This window comes from Artemia franciscana, chromosome 16 (assembly GCF_032884065.1).
Source record: "Artemia franciscana chromosome 16, ASM3288406v1, whole genome shotgun sequence".
In the NCBI taxonomy this organism is placed as follows: domain Eukaryota; kingdom Metazoa; phylum Arthropoda; class Branchiopoda; order Anostraca; family Artemiidae; genus Artemia; species Artemia franciscana.
The window spans coordinates 7156560-7176344 of record NC_088878.1 but is presented as its reverse complement, the minus strand read 5'-3'; the positions used below and the strand labels follow the sequence as shown (position 1 = coordinate 7176344).

At 33.7% G+C, this 19785-nt stretch overlaps 1 long non-coding RNA gene across 1 annotated transcript in view; it reads right to left on the bottom strand.

The window, feature by feature from the left end:
- Positions 1 to 3409: 3409 nt before the first annotated feature.
- LOC136036847 (uncharacterized) overlaps positions 3410 to 19785 on the bottom strand; it is a 21357-nt gene continuing 4981 nt past the window's right edge. The window contains exons 2-3 of the long non-coding RNA XR_010619791.1: positions 16051 to 16177; positions 3410 to 4078 (exon numbers count right to left, since the gene is read on the bottom strand). This is a non-coding gene — a long non-coding RNA (uncharacterized LOC136036847). The remainder of the gene's footprint in view (positions 4079 to 16050; positions 16178 to 19785) is intronic.

Genomic DNA, 19785 nt, shown 5'->3' with positions numbered 1-19785 from the left:
ATTTTATGACTTTTAGGGTTTTTCTTCGCCTATTTTCTAAAATAAGGCAAATTTTCTCAGGCTCGTAACTTTTGATAGGTAACACTAATCTTGATTAAACTTATATATTTGAAATTAGCATTAAAATGCAATTTCTTTGATGTAGCTATTGATATCAAAATATCATTTTTTAGAGTTTTGCTTACTATTGAGCCGGGTCGCTCCTTACTATAGTTCGTTACCACGATCTGTTTGAAAGGTTCATAGATAAGAGTGTTTCTGAGAGGCTAAGAGCGGAGGTAGTTACTTTTACAACTCAACTAGTATTCAGGAGTATGCAGACAAGATTTGTCGGCCTGTAAGCTTATAGTTAGGCAAAAGCGGAAGTGACGAAACAATACAAAAAGTAAAAGTACAAACTTTTACACAAGGGAGACCAAAAAAACTGCTAAGACTAATATTATCACGTTAGCCTGAAAATCTCAAGCAGACTATAAGTTTGGCAGAAACGGAAGCAAAAATTGATGAAGTTGTGACAAAAATTTTATCAGATGTCAATAAATAACACAGTAAACATATATTACTTTAACCATGGAAGAGGGCAAAAACGTGTCAAATTTGGGGAGACAGATCGTGAACCTAAGAGGCACGAAGGGGCCCAAGGGTCATCTTCTAAGGAAATAGCCGACCGATTCCACGACCTTGAGTCCTTAGCGGCATGGAACTATAGAAAATATGGGTGTCCACCACCACGGATAGTATGATAATCAATAATGATAGGTAAAAGACATATAAAAGTAATTATACACTCCGTAGAAGTGAGAAGACTAACGGACAATATAGAAAAGATTTCGTTGGCATTATTGTAGCAAACCAAATCACCATGCGGCAATTTTTGGCATAGAGCCAGAACATAAGGAAGGGCCAGTATATAAAACGAGACACCAGTTCGGAAAACAGAGTGGTAAAAATTTAAATAATGATTTACTATAATGGTTAATGATAATGATTTAATAATGATTAATGATAATAATGATTTACCGATTTTACGCTGTTTTAAAATTGAGTGTTTCCAAAACATACCGTGTTTACTTGATACAGGTGCGTCAAAACGTTAATTAGAAAAAAGGTTCTTAAGAGGTTTCCTTCTATTGTACAAAATCTCTGTTTCTGTTAAGCTGTTAAGTTTCTGTTAAGCTACATTATCACAGATGCTATATATGCTAGAGTGTATGGATATTCAAAGCTTACTTATCTAGATGCTCCCAACCGACTTTTACCCATGTAATCATTTATTGTCGTTTCAAAAGAATACCATTTGAAAAAAAATTGAAAATAGGTATTAAAAAAAGAAAGAAAGTGAAAAGTGTTGAAAGTCTAAGTAAAACAAGCCAAATTTCCAAATTATTCACTCACCGTAAAAAGACGTTCAAAAATTTCTTGTGAGTAGCTAGGGTGTCAAATCATGCAAATAGAAGGGGGGGGAGGTAAAATTTATTATTAAAAACCTAGATGGGGCAAAATTTATTATATAAAATATAGGGAGGGGGTGGAAAACTATGCTCTACCCTTTTCTCACAGAGCTGAAAATATTTTGGTTGATAAAACCACTTTATCAAACTACCGAACTTTGACAACAAAGCAAAATGAAATAATATTATAATGTGCACCTAAAAAAATAATATTTTAAATCTATTAAGAGCAAAATTTCACTGTTATTTTATATTAAATTTTGTAATAGTTACAAAAGATAATATTTGTAATTCAGTTCAGTTCCTTTCTTTATTACAACAAATATTTACAATAGCACTATAGGCTCCATGGCCCATAGTAGGGGGGCTAAATAACACAAAATTTAAAACAAATAAACAAAAGAATTCACTTCATTAAGTTTGTATAATAATAAAAAAAAACTGAAGCAACAAGAGAAGACACCACTCCCTGATCGATCCCAACATTTAAAACCTATCGATCCTTTGACCCCATCCAGTGCATAGGGCAAAAACAGCTACTATCCATCCCAAAAATTGCTGCCCCATGATTCCTTGTTGAAAAGTATTACCCTTGTTGAAATAAGGAATAACCCTTATTTCTTAAATAGGAAATAGAAATAAGGAATAGAAGAAACAGAAATAGGAAAAATAAGAAGTCAAAGAAGAAATAAGAACATTCAGTTCTGGAAGATGAAAAATCCTATACCTCAATACATAATAATATTTTCCTATACCATATTACATGAATAAAACCTCAAAACTTACGTCTAAGAGAATTTCTCTGTGACCAAAAGAGGAAATGGTAAGAGAAAATGAGAGCAATAAGCAACGCTATCTAGCTAAAAAAAAAAAAAAAAAATCAACATCATACAAGTTTCATCAAAATACTTATTTTTTAAAAGTAGTCTTTTCGTTTTGCCTTAACCTTGATCAAGGATGATGGAGGTATTTCTCCAAAAAATAGACCCATCTGTGCCGCGTTTGTTCTTTAACTAACAAAGTCCTTCCCAAATTTACTTCTTCAACCGCCCCTTTTCATGAAAAAATATAACTCAGGGCCCCCCTGCGGATTATTTATTTTCAAATTTTAATAGCAAATAAACAGAAAAGAGTCAAAAATAATAAATCTAACTTTTTCGTAAATCATACTAAAGAAAGGAAGAAATTAGAAAAACTGATGCTATTAATAAAACAATTTTTATTATAAAGTATAACAAAGTGACAAAATTATCTACAATGAGATTTGTTTTTCGACAAAATCTTTAATCTAGCTGTCGAGATTAGAATAGAAAAGTAATGCAAAACAGTTCAAATATACAAAATCGTCTCATTGAGGAAGATGAAACTTGTTTGCTGCTAATTTAGTTAGCCTTGGGGCAATAGTAGTCTTATGACACCTACCCTATTCTGAAAAATCATTTTTTTCTGTTTGAAAAACAGACAATAAAATATAATTACAAAAACAAACAAGGAGCGTTTTCTCACCTCATCAGAAATTATTAGACCATTATAAACATGAAAAAAAAAATCTAAAATTTGTAATTTCATATGCTTAATAAGATTTATTATTTAAATCTGTATTGTTTAGGATAAAACTAATTTGTTCATTTGGTTGCATATTATTTTTTTGGGTTAGACAAGGTGTGAAAAATAGCAACAGACAAAAGTGCTATAATAAAGATATGATGGAAATTGTAAGACGAATTTAGGTTGAGTAACAGGGGAGTCTGAAGTTATTATTATCTCACCATTATTTACTTTTAAAAAAACCAAGACATTTCTTAAAATAAACTAATAGTTTTAAAGGGAAATGAAAAAATAAAAAAGGCTTAAACAATGAATAAAACGCATCATAATTAAGATTTAAAAACTAGGCTTTTTTTAAATCTCAACATTAATTTACGATTTTTTATGGGATAGCCAAACTATTTGTTTAAAATGAAGTGCATTTTGTGGTAAAAATCAAATGAAAAAAAACAAGTTTTTTCCACTGAAATTAAGGAGCAACATTAAAAATTTAAACGAACAGAAATTAATAGGTATATGAAGGGGATTGTCCAGTCCTCGACACCTTGCTCTTTACGCTAAAGTTTTTTTAGTTCTTTGAAAAAGTCGTCTTGCTGCTCTAATTAAACGACCCCAGTATTTCAGGAGTCATTCTTAAAGAATTGCGAAAAAATTCAAACTTAAGGGTAAAGAGAGGTTTTGAGGTGGCAACCTCCTTCACATAGAGACGAATTTCGATTTGTTTAATTTTTAATGTTACTTCTTACTGTCAGTTGAAATAAACTTGTCTTTTTACTATATTTTTGATCATTTTTTAAAATATTTTCAGAAAATATGACCCCATCTCCACGGAAGAACCCCCTTACCATGGAAGTATCCTCTGGATAATTCAATCCCAGTGAAAATTTACCCCGGACAGTTACTTTTAACCGCTCCTCGCGTAAAATTGAGACGGAAAAGAGAAAGCAAGACCTATAAAAAGAATTTTGTATAAGAATTCTGGCAAATTCTCTTGACAAGTTCACTCCCTGGAAACTTACCTTTTTATGGCATATTCCCCTGTGGAAAAACCCCCAGCAGACAATTCGTCCCCTCTCCACCTGAAAATGTATGCATGTATCTTAATAACAAATACTATACGTAAACAATAGGTAAATATTATGACTTAAATACCTTCCCATGGGGCTGTACGGAGAAGTTCATGTTATACCCAAAGAATCAGCTATTAGGTCTTTCAACAACGATGAACAAAATGACTATCTCAAAATTTTTATAGGACGATTTTGGGAAAAAGTAGCGGGGAGATGGGCTAGTCACCCTTCAATTCATTTGCTCACTTGAAAAGGGTACTAGAACATTCAACTTTCGCTCGAATGAGCCCTCTTCCAATATTTTAGGACTACTGGGTGAATACGATTACCCCAGGGGAAAACAAACAAACCAAAAAAAAAAAACTAAACACGAATCCGTGATTTTCTTCTGCCAAAAATACAAAGTTCCACATTTTTGAAAACAGGAGCTTGAAACCTATGCATTAAGGGTGTCTGATACGCTGAATCAGACAGTGTGACTGTGTTGCGAGAGCAACACTTTGGTTCTGTCCCGGTTTTCTTTTTTTTTCCTATGCCGCCGATCTCAGCTTATTCCTGGAAACTTGTAAGAGTCTAACCTGTGCGGTTTTTACGGAAAGTGTGGACCTCAGGCCGGAATAATGAATATGACATTACATTTTGGGAAGCTCTGCAGAACTCTTGCCTTGGGCCAAAAGGGATGGTTTTTGCTTCTCCACGAGCCAGGGACAGATTTTTAGGGACTGTTTCATTCTTTTTTCGACAATCAAGAAAATATTATCAGGCTCGTAACCTTTGATGGATAAGACTAAACTTAATGAAATTTTTTATATTTGAAATCAGCATAAAATTTGTTTCTTTTGATATATATTTTTGTATCAAAATCCGTTTTTATATAACCGTTATTTCGAGTTTTGGTTACTATTCAGCCGATTCTATGATTTTTGTATTAAGTGTATTTTATGATGGAAATAACGGTTTTTAGCAGTTCTTAGCCATTATGAGATGGCCAGAACCCTAATTTAAGGGCTTAGAAACCTATTTTTAGGTACGTTTTGTTTAGAATGTATTATATGGTAGAAATAAAACATTTAGTCATTACGAGACACCCTGACCCTCTAAATTAACCGCCGATAAAGTTATTTGTAAGTACGATTTGTTAAAAATGAATTGTATTTTATGTTAAAAATGAAGTTTTTTTTAGCAGTAGTTGGCCATTATGAAATAGCCAGACCCATAAATTAATGGCAAATGAACTTATTCATAAATACTATTTGTTTAAGATGAAGTGTAATTTATGGTAGAAATTATGATTTTTAACTGTTCTTAGCTATTATGAGATAGCCAGGTCCCATAATTAAGGGCTTATAAACCTATTTGTATATTTGATTCATTCAGAAGAAAGTATATTTTATGAAAGAAATAAAAAAAAACTTAGATGTCCTTGGCTATTACTATATACAAAGACCCCTAAATTACGGGTCTATAAACTTATTTGTAAGTACAATTGTATAATCGAAGTGATTTTTCTGGTAGAAATAACAATTTTTTAGCAGTCCTTAGCTAATACGAGATAGCCAGGCCCTTAGTAATTAATACTAAGAATTTTTGAACTCTTAGAAAATTAACTAACGGACTCGGGACTCAAGTGAGTCAATTGTCTCTCTTTTTTATGTATTGCTGCATCTGAAAGGACTATTCCATTTCCTTCTCTTTTACTTTCCTCCTTTGTGTCAAAATTTATAAAAAGTGTTTCTGAACTCTTAGAATATCAACCAACGGGCTCAGGAGTTGAATGAGTTAAATATGCCGTTTTTTAAACTTATTCGGCCTATAAACTTATTTGTAAATATGATTTATTTACAGTAAAGTACATTTAAGGTAAAAAATAAAGATTTTTAGCCGTCCTTAGCCATTAAGAAATAGCCAGGTCTATAAATTAAGGGCCAATAAACTTATTTTTAAGTACGATTTGTTTAAAATGAAGTGTATTTTATGGTAAAATTAAATAAATACAATTTTTTTCTTCACAAAAACTGAAAATAAGGAACAGCATGAAAACTTAAAACTAACAGAAATTATCGCGTAAATGAAGGGGGTTGCCCCCTCCTCTAAACCTCGGTCTTTACGCTAAAGTTTTTCAGTACTTTTAAAAAGGCCATTTTGTTCTAATTAATGTTTTTGTGTTTCAGGAATCATTCTTAAAGAATTGGGACACAATTCAAATTTTAGCGTACAGATGGGGGTCCTGAGGAGAGGGCAACCCCCAACATATAGAAATTAATACTGCTTGTTTTAAGTTTTAATGTTGCTCCTTACTTTCAATAAAAAAAAAACTTATTTTTCCTATTGAGCTTTGGTTATTTTTAAATAATTCCAGGAAATCTGATCCCACCTCCACGGACGGAACCCCCCCCCTTACCATAGAAATATATTCTATGTAATTTAATCCCGGTTAAAATCTACCCCAAACAATTACTCTTAACCACTCCACGCTTAGGATTGAGATGGGAAAAAGAAAGCAATACATAAAAAAAGAATTTTGTATGAGAATTCTGGCAAATTTCCACAGTCTATAATTTCCCTTGACAAGTTCACTCCCAGGAAACTTCAACCCCATAGAAAATTCCCCCGTGGAAAAAACCCCAGCAGAAAATTCCCCCTCCCCCCTGAAAATGTATACATGCATCTTAATAGCAACTACTATTGGTAAACAATAGATACATTTTATAACTTAAACACCTTTACCCAGGGGCTGTGGAGGGGGCGGGTCATGTTATACTCAAGGGCATAGTTTTTGGGCCTTTCAACTAGGATGAAGAAAATGGCTATCTCAAAAAAATTTATCGCAGCATTTTGGAAAACAAAATTTGGCAGGGAGGTTGCCTAGTTGCCCACAAATTTTATTGGTCAATTAAAAAGGGTAGTAAAACTTTTCGGTTTTCTTGAAAAAGATTTTCTTGTCATAGATTTGCGGTGGCCATCTTATTACCCCGTATTATATTCAGCTGCCTATCTGATTTGAAAGTCGTGACCAATCGTAATAGTTGCGATAACAATCTTACACAATTGATTTTAAGCGTTGATTGGGGTAGTTTTTGATGCCGGGTTCTTTTTCATAGTCCAACATGGAGAATTATTTAAAATATCTGTTACCTCAACAACACCCCCTGATACTGAAAAAGTGCCAAATCATGGACAGTGCAATAGATTTTATAGATAGCTATAAAAATCTTAAGAGGATTGATTTACCTGTACTGCTTGCTGGAACTGTAGTAATAAAGAACAGTCTTCAAATTAAAAACTTCGGTAGGAAAACAAACTCGATTCTACATTTTGAGTAATAGGTGGGGATGAGTAAAAGAAAGTAGAGATAGGAAGGAGGTCCGAGTAGAATCATTCTTTAAAAACTTTGATCTTTTGACTGACAAGGGAAGCAACAACATGATTTAAGTTAAAGTTGAGGAAATTTGCTCAGTATATGAAGTTATCCTTCTTAGGCCACTTTTTTAAGAAACCTGACTAAAAGCTTGCACACAGACGCAAATCGTCAATCAGATTGTTCTTGTTATAATTTGTAGGCATATACACGCTAATTACTACATGAGCTTCAACCTTTGCTGAATCAACATTTTAATCAGGGTTCCTTAAGTAATTACAAATAAAAAAAAAAGTTTTTTTAACTGCAAGTAAGGAGCGACATTAAAACTTAAAACGAACAGAAATTATTCCGTATATTAAAAGGGTGGTTCCCTCCTCAACACCCCGCTCTTTACGCTAAAGTTTGACTCTTTGTTACAACTCTACTTTTTAAAACAATAATAAATACATAAATGATGAAACCTATATATTTTAAATCAGCAAAATCAGTATATTTAAAATTTTTCAATTTATTTTCTTGACTCAGGATGACTCAGGATGCAATTTCTTGGTTAAGTAGACTTCACGAAGAGCAGAAGAGCTGAGATGAGCAATAAATTCGGTAAATGTGGAATCGGTAAATTATGAATATAGGTTCCAATTTTATCGAGTTTTCAACTGTTATTTTTAAAAGACAGACTCTGACTTTTAACCCTGAATATTTTAGGGGCAAAAATCATATCTAACTTGTAAAAAAAATTTGTAGCACAGAATATTTCAATACAATTTTTTCTTTTACAATTCTATGTAATGTTAGAGATAAGATCTGAGGGTAAAACTGTGAATACAAGTCCAAAGTTTTTGAATGTCAAAGTCGAACTCCAGCTTCACCCAACTTAGCCTTTGGGTTAGCCATTACTCTATAAGGTGCGAAATATCAAATTTTATAAGCATTTGATTCAATTCCCTTCAACAAGGGTATTCCCAGCGGCAATAAGTGAGCAAAGGAATGGCAGGTGGTCTTAATGGAGGTTGGGTTAATAAACACTCTAAACGATAACAAATAAAGTGCCAAACTTACAGTAATCATTAGACGATTCTTGGCGGTTACCTCCCCCCTCCACCGCGGAAAATTGATTTTTCTCAATTTGAGAATTTTATTTGATTTTTTTTTTTTTTTTTTTTTTTTTTTTTTTTTTTTTTTTTTTTTTTTTTAGTTTCGTTCATAAGTCTTAAGGAAAGAAATAAAGAGGAATTAAAAGAACACACCATAATTATGTTAAAAACTTAAATGAACAAAATAAAATATGTTAAAAAGAAAACGATCAAAAATGGGGTTTTTAAAGACCCAATGAAAATACTGAAGAAAACACAGAAAGCTAATATTTCTAGAGATCAACCGCCTCTCTTCTTCAGCACAAACAAAATAATATGATAAAGGAAAACACAAAAACCAAAAAACAAACGCAGAAAGTACAAGAAAACCATTGAAAAAGAGTCTAAAAGAGGTGCATATGAAATGCAATGGTTAAAATCAGAAATCAGGTGACCTAGTTCTCAAATTTATTCAATTGCTGATTCGTTTGTAAAATTTTAGGAAAGTTCATCTCTTTTGAAAGCAAAGTTGGCTACGGGAACCAACAAATTCTTATTGTTTAAGTTTTTGCAGACGAAAGCGTTTTCAAATTTTACAAGCTAGTTTTTCTTATGTTCCAAGTGTAAAACTACCACAAATCACCATTAATAAATAAATGAAACCCAAAACGATCCAAAAATTACATTAGATATACTACTCAAAGTCAAGATGAGCAAATATTAAAAGGAGTAGGGCTGATAATGTCCGCCGTTCTTACTAGACAAATGACCTAGATCTACAACCAGTTAGATGTCATTATGAATCGTGAAAATTCAGATATGCCCTCCCTGGCCCCTAATATAGATGACCTTGAAAAGCCATCGTATGCAGTTATAGTGAAAAGCCTCCTCATAACCTAGACAAGCCCGGTCTTAGAAAGGAATTTTTTGAAGAAGGTGTGTAGGAAGACTTGTGATAAAATTGTCGAGCTAAAGCCAAATAAAGTAAACTGGCATGTCCTCACTGCTTTAAAAGCTGATGCAGTAGTTGTGGTACGGGCACTCGCGAGCAGTAGCCTGAACGTCGAGGCCAAGACTAAAACCATTGCCTACTTAGGAATCATCAGAGGTATCCCGGTTGACTTTTGAGAAGATGATACACGATCGCTAAGTTCAAAATGCATTATTACCGAGCAAATTGGTCACTCCCGTTTGTTCTAGTTACAGTTCGAGTCAAAAAGTGATCTAATGAATATGGTTGTACATCCACAAGTGGTTGCTTTCGAGAAAATCCGGCTTTCAGAATTTTGTTTCTTCCTCCAAGGTGTTACAAATATCAAGCCTATGAGCTCATTTTTGCCAAGTGCAACTTATCTTGTTTTTGTTAAATTTGCAGCGAAGGAGGACACTCTAGTTCTAAAGATGATCTCTGTTCTAGACCGACAAAACGTGCACTATGTAAGTCTACTGATCATCCCTGCTATAGCTACAAGTGTCCCATAGCTAAATCTCTGCTAAAACAGATTTCGAAATAATGCTGCGACCAACTTCGATTCTATCATGGAAAATTAAATAAAAAAAAAACAAGTATTTTTTTACTGCGAGTAAGCAGCGACATGAAAACTTAAAACGAAAAGAAATTATTCCGTATGCAAGAGGGCTGTCCCCTCTTGCACACTTCACTCTTTACGCTAGTGTTGGACTCTTTCTCACAACTCTATTTTTCAAAACAACAAGGGCTAAGAGCTCATATGGCACTTGTGACGAGGCGAGAAGAGCTAAGAGCCAAGAGATCATATGGTATGAGCTGTAACAAAATTCTATGAATCAATAGATTGATTTAAAAAGGAAAATAAGAGGCTTGATGCCGGTCAAGATTTAAAATAAGAGCTCTGAGTCACATAGTCCTTCTAAATATCAAAATTTATTAAGATCCGATCACCCACTCGTAAGTTATAAATACCTAATTTTTTCTAATTTTTCCTCTCCCTTTTGCCCCCCAGATGGTCGAATCTGGGGAAACGACTTTATCAAGCCAAATTGTGCAGCTCCCTGACATGCCTACCAATTTTCATCGCCCTAGCACGTCCAAAAGCACCGAACTCGCCAAATCACTGAACCCTCCCCCCAACTCCCCCGCATAAGGTTTGGTAAAATTTAGCATCTTCTCATCATTAACGCAGCAACTCTCGCCACATATATCAGTGATTATTCTAAGGATTTTAGTGAGGTCAAATTCCTTTCGGGGGGGGGGGGTACTGCTTATGATCCCTATATAGGCATTTTAAGACATCGCATTATTTAAAAATTAGGGACTTCCGTACAATCCAGAAAATACTCGAGAATTTCGCCGAATGTAAGATCTAAGAAAACTGGCTTCATAGCCACAAAGACAAATCTCGGGTGGCAGAATGTATTAGACTTGTTTTAGCAAAAAATACTGTCACCAGAGATCTCAGTGATTATTCTAAGGACTTTAGTAAGGTCAAATTCCTTTGGGGGAGGAGGTTACTTCTTAAGATTCCTATGTAAGTGTTTTAAGACATCGTATTATTTAAACATTAAGTACCCCCGTACAATCCAGAACATACCCGAGAAGTTTGCCGAATGTAAGATTTAAGAAAACCGGTTTCATAGCCACAAAGACAAATGGCGGGTGACGGAATTTATTAAACTTGTATAATTTCTGCTATATATTTGCACATTAAGGCGCGGGGGAAAGGTTAGGTTACTTTACCCCCACCCCTTCTAATATGCAAATATATAGCCTAAATTATATTATTATATGAACTAAAGTACGGTATTTTCATCATGTTTTAGTACGTTTCATTATGATTTACATAGCTTAACTTCTCGAGTATGTTCTGGATTATACGAGAATACCAAAAATTGTAATTCAGTGGATGATGACGTAGGAGAATCGTAGTGGTAAATGATATGGATGATTCAAGTGTAATAAATACCATTTTGAATAGTTAGATAGATAAAATGACTCAAATTAGCATAAAATAATGCTGCAATGACTGAATTTGTCAAAATCTATTATTTATACATCAGCAGCTTTGCTGAGGGCCACCGCTAACAACGATTCCAAACAAATTCGGGTAGAAGAAAAAGTTTTTGAAAGGCTACATTTATCTAATATTTGTTTGCAGTTATTATTACGCCTGGGTGAGTTTTATGCTTTGCTAACATACTGCCATTTCAAATCTCATCGGTGTTCAGTACATTGCCAAGAACTTCTCTCCTGGCAACGCTGTCGAAATTTTTAATCTTATTCGTACTTGGAAGAAAACGTTGGCTCCTTGAAATATATTCCATAATCTTTGGATTCTGGGAGAGGGGTAAGAGGAAGCCCTGAAGTTAAGTCTACTAGACCCTTCAAAAAAAGAAAATATTGACCTCAAACGGCACTTTTTCTCTCCCCCGGCGGTAATGCTTAAATGCAGACATTGGCTCTTGTCTGATTAAGCAACTATTGGAGGCAAAACCATAACTTTTTTCTAGTTTGATATCACTAAATTGCGTTTCTTGAGCTAATGTAATTTCCCGACTTTCCCAGCTTGAAAAGGCTATTTCAAGGAACAGGTAATGTATTTGGTAATGACCATTGTAAAGAAGTGGTGAACTTCAAATTCCTTAAAATATAATCCATTTTGTTTCAATATTTGGATTGAATTTAAGTGAAGTTTGGCTTTTATCCCTTAGAGGTAACCAGCCACTTGGGAAGACACAAACTCAGCAGTTTTGGCATTATCTGCTGGTTAAGGGCGAAGAATTGATATCTTTGGCGATCAAGTGAATCGGCAAAACATAGAGGTTTTGTCCCTTGATAGTTGATAGGATATTCTAGAACCTTTTGTTATACGTGAAGTTTCGTTTGTTAGTTTCTTTTTATGTCAAAATTCAATTATTGGAAAATGAAGACAGGAATTGAGTTTAGTTAATTAGCTTTCCGGAGATAGAAGTTCGGTTTCTTGTGCATTTTCTCACAATATTTGGTGAAGTTTGGCTTTTCTACACAGTAATTAGGTCACTTTTCTTGTACAAACCTATACTTAAATGCAAGATGAGATATTTTTAGGACAAGAATAAGGAGACTCACGAGAAAATAAAGAACAAATTAATCATGAAAAACCGCAACCTATGAAATCTGCAGACGTAAAATAAAGCAGGTGACAAGAAAATTGAAACACACATCAAGATAAATCAGTGAAGTAATATTTATCACAACTCTCATTTAGTGTGAATAATTACATGGGCTCTGTAAGGCATCTTGAAGTACATACTTCGTGAAGTTTAGTGTCAGTAAATAAAAGCGAAAACAAATTTGTTATGGCTTTCTTTTTCAAACAGTTCGTGGTAACGAACTGTAGTAAGGAGCGACCCGGCTCAATAGTAAACGAAACTGTAAAAAACGGAATTTTGATGCTAAAATATACATAAAAAGAATCAGATTTTCATGCTGATTTTAAATATATAAGTTTCATCAAATTTAGTCTTTGTCATCAAAAGTTACGAGCCTGAAAAAATTTGCCTTATTTTAGAAAACAGGGGAAACACCCCCTAAAAGTCACAGAATCTTAACGAAAATTACACCATCGCATTCGGCGTATCAGAGAACCCTATTACAAAAATTTCAAGCTCCTATCTACAAAAATGTGGAATTTCGTATTTTTTGCCAGGAGACGAATCACGGGTGCGTGTTTATTTGTTTTTTTTTGTTTTTGTTTTTTCCAGGGGTCATCGTAACGACCAAGAGGTCCTAGAATGTCGCAAGACGGCTCATTCTAACGGAAATGAAAAGTTCTAGTGCCCTCTTTAAGTGACCAAAAAATTGGAGGGCACCTAGGCCCCCTCCCACGCTCATTTTTTCTCCAAAGTCAACAGATCATAATTTTGAGATAGCCATTTTGTCCCGCATAGTCAAAAACTATAATAACTATGTCTTTGGAAATTACTTACTCCCCCAGAGTCCCTGGGGGAGGGGCTGCAAGTTACAAACTTTGACGAGTATTTACATATAATAATGGTTATTGGGAAGTGTACAGTCGTTTTCAGGGGACTTTTTTTGGTTTTGGGGGTGGGGTTGAGGGGAGGGGGCTACGTGGGAGGATGTTTCGAAAATATTCGAAAACCATAATAACTATGTCTTTAGGAATGACTTACTCCCCCATAATCCCTGGGGGAGGGACTGCAAGTTACAAACTTTGACCCGTGTTTACATACAATAATGGTTATTGGGAAGTGTACAGACGATTTCAGGGGGCTTTTTTGGTTTGGGGGGTGGGGTTGAGGGAAAGGGGCTACGTGGGAGGATCTTTCTTTAGAGAAATATGTCATGGGGGAACAGAAATTCAATGAGAAGGGCGCAGGATTTTCTAAAATTACTATAAAAAACAATGAAAAAATAAACATGGAAAATTTTTTTCAATTGAAAGTAAAGAGTAGTATTGAAACTTAAAACGAACAGAGATTATTACGCATATGAGGGGTTCTAAAAATACTTTAGCATAAAGAGCGATGTATTTAGGAGAAGATAAATACCTCGCTCTTTATGCTATAGTATTTTTAGTAATTTCAACTATTTATTCTACGGCCTTTCTGATTCAGGGTTCATTCTTAAAGAATTGGGAGAAAACTTACGATTTAGTGTAAAGAACGAGGTATTAACGAGGGTACAAACCCCCTCATATACATAATAAAAATTAAAGAATATAAAAGTTTACGTAAGTTACTTCTTAAGTTACGTATATTTTTTACTAATAAAAAAATTCATTAAAAATGAAAATTTATGGTTGCCTTTTTATGTAACCGAAAAATTGCATGGCAACTAGACCTCCTTCCCCATCCCTTATTTCTCAAAATCCTGATCAAAACTAAGAGAAAGCCATTTAGCCAAAAAAGGAATTAATATGCAAATTTCATTTTAATAATTTATGTGTGGAGAGCCAAAATCAAACATGCATTAATTCAAAAACGTTCAGAAATTACATAAAAAAAAACTAGTTTTTTTAACTGAAAGTAAGGAGCGACATTAAAACTTAAAAAACAGAAATTACTTTATTTACTGCTCTGTTTTATTTGTTTGCTATACTCAACTCGAATCAGAGTTTTTTTTGCAAGTTTAATGGGGCCGTCTAGTATCAGTAAATTCTCCACGATAAAACGCTACTGTGAGTAGATCTTTTGCCTACAAAGCAAAAATTGATTCAAAATTGTCTAAGACACAGCCTTTTTCCGCTTACTTAAATTTTAGAAAATGAGTAAATAAGCAAGGTAAAAAGCACAACTAAATAAAGCATTCCACTCCTCTGAATGAATCATAGCTAAATAGACTTTCTTTTGCGCCAAACTGAACCAAAAATAGCCAAGAATGTTCAAAATGTAACCAAGATATGCTCCTTTAATGTAAAATGTAACCATGAAGTTCTAATAAATGCTCCTTATGATTGATTGCCACTATCCCAGGAAGAATTTTAGTCATAGGGAAAGTGGCAACGACTGTTACAGATATTCTGTAACAGAATATGTTGCCACTTAGCACAATTTTGGGCGTGTGCAAATTTGAGCATGTTGGAATTACAATACGATGAAGAGGATAAAAATTTTAGACTCGCACCAAACGTTGAACATCTCATAAAAGAAGAGCAAGTTTTAAGTTATGTCAATTACACAATGAATTTCTGAAATTTATATATAGACTCTCACTGGTATTGAATTTGTATGTTACCTCCTTTGTATTAATCTTCATTAGCCAAGTGTAATTTTTAATGTGATCTTTTTCAGAAGTAAGATGCAGAAGATATTTTAGTAAATTCAGTATTATTAGAACAAGGCTAATGATTGTGATGCCAGTGAGCTGCTCGAAGCAGTGGTACTTTTTAATGTCTTGCGAGCAGTAGCTAAATATGATAAAATCAAATTTAAATATATTTTGGAAGTGTAAATAAAATTTTTAAACCAAATTACCGTATTTTTTTAATAAAAATAACTGTTTTTTATTTGTGTTAATGAACCAAATTCACTGTCACGCTTGTCTAAGAGGATTTATTTTTGCAATGTTGTGTCTATGCTTTGTCTAGCCATTCAACAGTCTGTACAGTACAAGTAACAAAATGTATTAAAATAAATCATCAGGGTTCAGCCAATAAAAAAAAAAATGGAAAAAAAAAGTAAAGGATGTTTTCACTTGTAGCTAATCTGGCCATATTATGTTTCTAAGTATTTGCCAAAAAAAACGGTGGCACTGGTCGAGATAGCTCAAAGAGTTAAGGTGATTGGTGCCACTGGGGTTTTAGGAGTCTCGGCAAAATGCAAGCTTCCACATTTGGCAATAAGCCTAAGACAAGAATAATACAGAGCGATGATCGAGCTGGATGTCTACAGGTTTCCTCAAGAAAGAATCACACTCAACTTTCTCGTACAAGAGGACCGAATCATATCGAGATAGTTCCATCGTGGAGAGATTTATTTTGGCATCTATACGGCTCAACTCCCAAGCAATTTTCAGCAAAAATTATGCACGGTAAATAAGGCAAGGATTATTCGTAGAAACGCACACTTACCTAGGTAAATAACAGTATCACAACTCATTTCACTGCTCGATATTTCAGCAGAGGTTGATCCCTCATCTCCAGAGGTCTTCATATAATTATCTGGAGATCCTCCTCGCATGTGGGACGTTGGTAAACCCTAAACATAAACATTAAGCAAATCAATTCCAGTAAAAAGGACAAACTAATAAAGCGTTGAAAATCTATGGAACACACAAAGTTCAAAAGAATTTGAAGATAATTTAAAAGTTACAACTGTTTCTAGTCAATGACGTGTGTGTAAGTTACTCTGTTGTATTGGTTTTTGGGAGGCTTTTGTAGATTTACTTTAAACCAGATATAAAAATATAACTAAACCACCATCCTTTCATTCAAGTGGTCCTGTTATGTAATCTTGACGCATCATAAAATATCAAAAAAGGAAAAAATTATGTGGAAAAATAATTAAAGCAGAAGTTGTCCCATACTTTTATCATACACTATAGTTGTCGACATAGGTGTCACGTACGGGTGGAGGGAAGACAGCCCTACCTATGTGTTTCAAGCCAGTCGGGTGAAAAATTTGAGTCGGTAAAATATCAACGCAAAGTACCACTTTTGGTACTAGAGGGTAAAAAGTACCCTCGCTCAAATTTTTGTATTAGGGCAAATGGACTGATCAATGAAAGAAGAGAAATCCCAGCTGGTGTAGAACAAAACAGTTATTGTAATAACAATATCACCCAGATCAGTCGGCAAAGATGACCAGCCAATAAGTAGAAATCCATTGCCCCCAGACATTCTGGCTAAGGCCACCTTTGGTTGATGCCAGACCAAATCAACGAGGGAGTAATTACTCGTATTCTTTTGTCCCACCTTGTTATTTCTGTGCACTTCTAACATAGGGCAAATCTTCTACAGTTTCCAGTAATTTCGCAGGTTCAAATTATTTTTTTGAACCTAGCTATGATACCATTACTTGAACCCTCCTATGATAACTCCACCCCAAAAACAAGAAAAAAAAATCAAGATAAATAAGAATGTAAAATAAATACTATAGGATATTCTGCCTATATTTTGAAAAGTAGGCAAAATATTTCAAGATTTTTTCTTTTGTTCATATTTTCTTTTTGGCTGTTTAGTTTTGCACATGGTGAAATTTTCGGCTAGGGGGGGGGGGGGCTCATGGAGGGAAATATTGGAGGAGTTTTCAGAGGGCCACTGTTTGATTGGGAATTTTTTTACAGGAGGATATTTCCAAGGGAAAATTTTTCGAGGGAATATAACATCCATTAATCTAAAGGAAAAGCTTATATTTTAACGAGGCTTATTTTGACACGTCGAATTGACGAGTATTTTCACAAGGCCCTATTACCATAAGGCATCCATGCAAATATTTATGTGTTGTGTAATATTTAACACATAAACGCTAAAATAAGCTGAATAAGCTAACTATAAATAAACCACTTTTTATTTCCTTAATCATGTCCAAAGACTATTTGTATAAAACCCAAAAGCACATATATACACTTATTCAAAAAAAAAAAAAAAAAAGAAAAAAAAAGCAAATTTGACATTATGTTACACGTTTAAGGCTAAAAGCCATTTCAATCAAAATGCTTGAGCATTGTGCAAGTTAGGTTTACTTTTGCAGCCATTAGGGTAGCCATTAGTCATTAGGGCAAGGGCCCCCAAGGGTATGAGTAACTACTTATTTTATTCAGAAGGACTAATAAATAAATCCTTGAGGATAAATAAATTTGTTAGACATTGTTGAATTCAAGATCATAAGGCTATTTTTATCCTGAGATGAATATATGTTGTTTTCCAAAAGACATCTCAGGAAAATGACCAAAAGTTATAGAAATAATATTTCTTATGAAAATATTAATTTGTCAATTATATTAGAAAGATGAGCAGCAAATTTTGACATCATTTCATTCTTTCTCATTCAAAAAACTATTTTGACCTCCAGTTTCACTTAGTGTTTTGTAGCGAATGGACTATATGCCAAAGAGTTAATTAATGAGCCTTGTTACCTTTCAATCACTTCTGATTTATTAAAAAAAAAAAAAAAACATTAAAACTTTTTATTCCATTTCAGAAGAGTCCTTTCCAAATATTCCAAAATTTAGGCTCTATTTGATCTTAGTTTGATAGAGGATATAGAGAATAGTAGGGAATATAATCCGTCAAGCAATTGGATTTACTTTTGCTCAATGTTTTATTCGAAATGTTACTTTGTCTTTGTTTCTTTTAAAATTTATCAATGAGCCTTTGCCCTAAAATATGCTATGTACCTCATTTTTTTCTTTTGTATAAAAAAGGGAATTTTTAAAAAAAATCAGTGAGATTTCTGTTCGATTCGTAGTCTATCAAGGTATAACGTTCTCATCTTTCTAATATAATTGACAAATTAATATTTTCATAAGAAATATTATTTCTATAACTTTTGGTCATTTTCCTGAGATGTCTTTTGGAAAACAACATATACTCATCTCAGGATAAAAATAGCCTTATGATCTTGAATTCAACAATGTCTAACAAATTTATTTATCCTCAAGGATTTATTTATTAGTCCTTCTGAATAAAATAAGTAGTTACTCATACCCTTTGGGGCCCTTGCCCTAATGACTAATGGCTGCCCTAATGGCTGCAAAAGTAAACCTAACTTGCACAATGCTCAAGCATTTTGATTGAAATGGCTTTTAGCCTTAAACGTGTAACATGATGTCAAATTTGCTTTTTTTTTTTTTTCTGAATAAGTGTATATATGTGCTTTTGGGTTTTATACAAATAGTCTTTGGACATGATTAAGGAAATAAAAAGTGGTTTATTTATAGTTAGCTTATTCAGCTTATTTTAGCGTTTATGTGTTAAATATTACACAACACATAAATATTTGCATGGATACCTTATGGTAATAGGGCCTTGTGAAAATACTCGTCAATTCGACGTGTCAAAATAAGCCTCGTTAAAATATAAGCTTTTCCTTTAGATTAATGGATGTTATATTCCCTCGAAAAATTTTCCCTTGGAAATATCCTCCTTAAAAAAAATTCCCAATCAAACAAAGTGGCCCTCTGAAAACTCCTCCAATATTTCCCTCCATGAGCCCCCCCCCTAGCCGAAAATTTCACAACGTGCAAAACTAAACAGCCAAAAAGAAAATATGAACAAAAGAAAGAATCTTGAAATATTTTGCCTACTTTTCAAAATATAGGCAGAATATCCTATAGTATTTATTTTACATTCTTATTTATCTTGATTTTTTTCTTGTTTTTGGGGTGGAGTTATCATATGAGGGTTCAAGTAATGGTATCATAGCTAGGTTCAAAAAAATAATTTGAACCTGCGAAATTACTGGAAACTGTAGAAGAGTTGCCCTATGTTAGAAGTGCACAGAAATAACAAGGTGGGACAAAAGAATACGAGTAATTACTCCCTCGTTGATTTGGTCTGGCACCAACCAAAGGTGGCCTTAGCCAAATGTCTGGGGGCAATGGATTTCTACTTATTGGCTGGTCATATTTACCGACTGATCTGGGTGATATTGTTATTACAATTACTGTTTTGTTCTACACCAGCTGGGATTTCTCTTCATCTTTACCTTTAGTTCTGAAAATGCAATTCCTGTTATTTGAGTAGAATTTTGAGCCATATCAACATTTTTTTTCAAAATTTAGGAAATATATTTGCATATCTTTAAAACCTTATAAAATAGAACTGAGCAAAGTTATGAAGCTGAAAACAATTTTGTTGTACTTC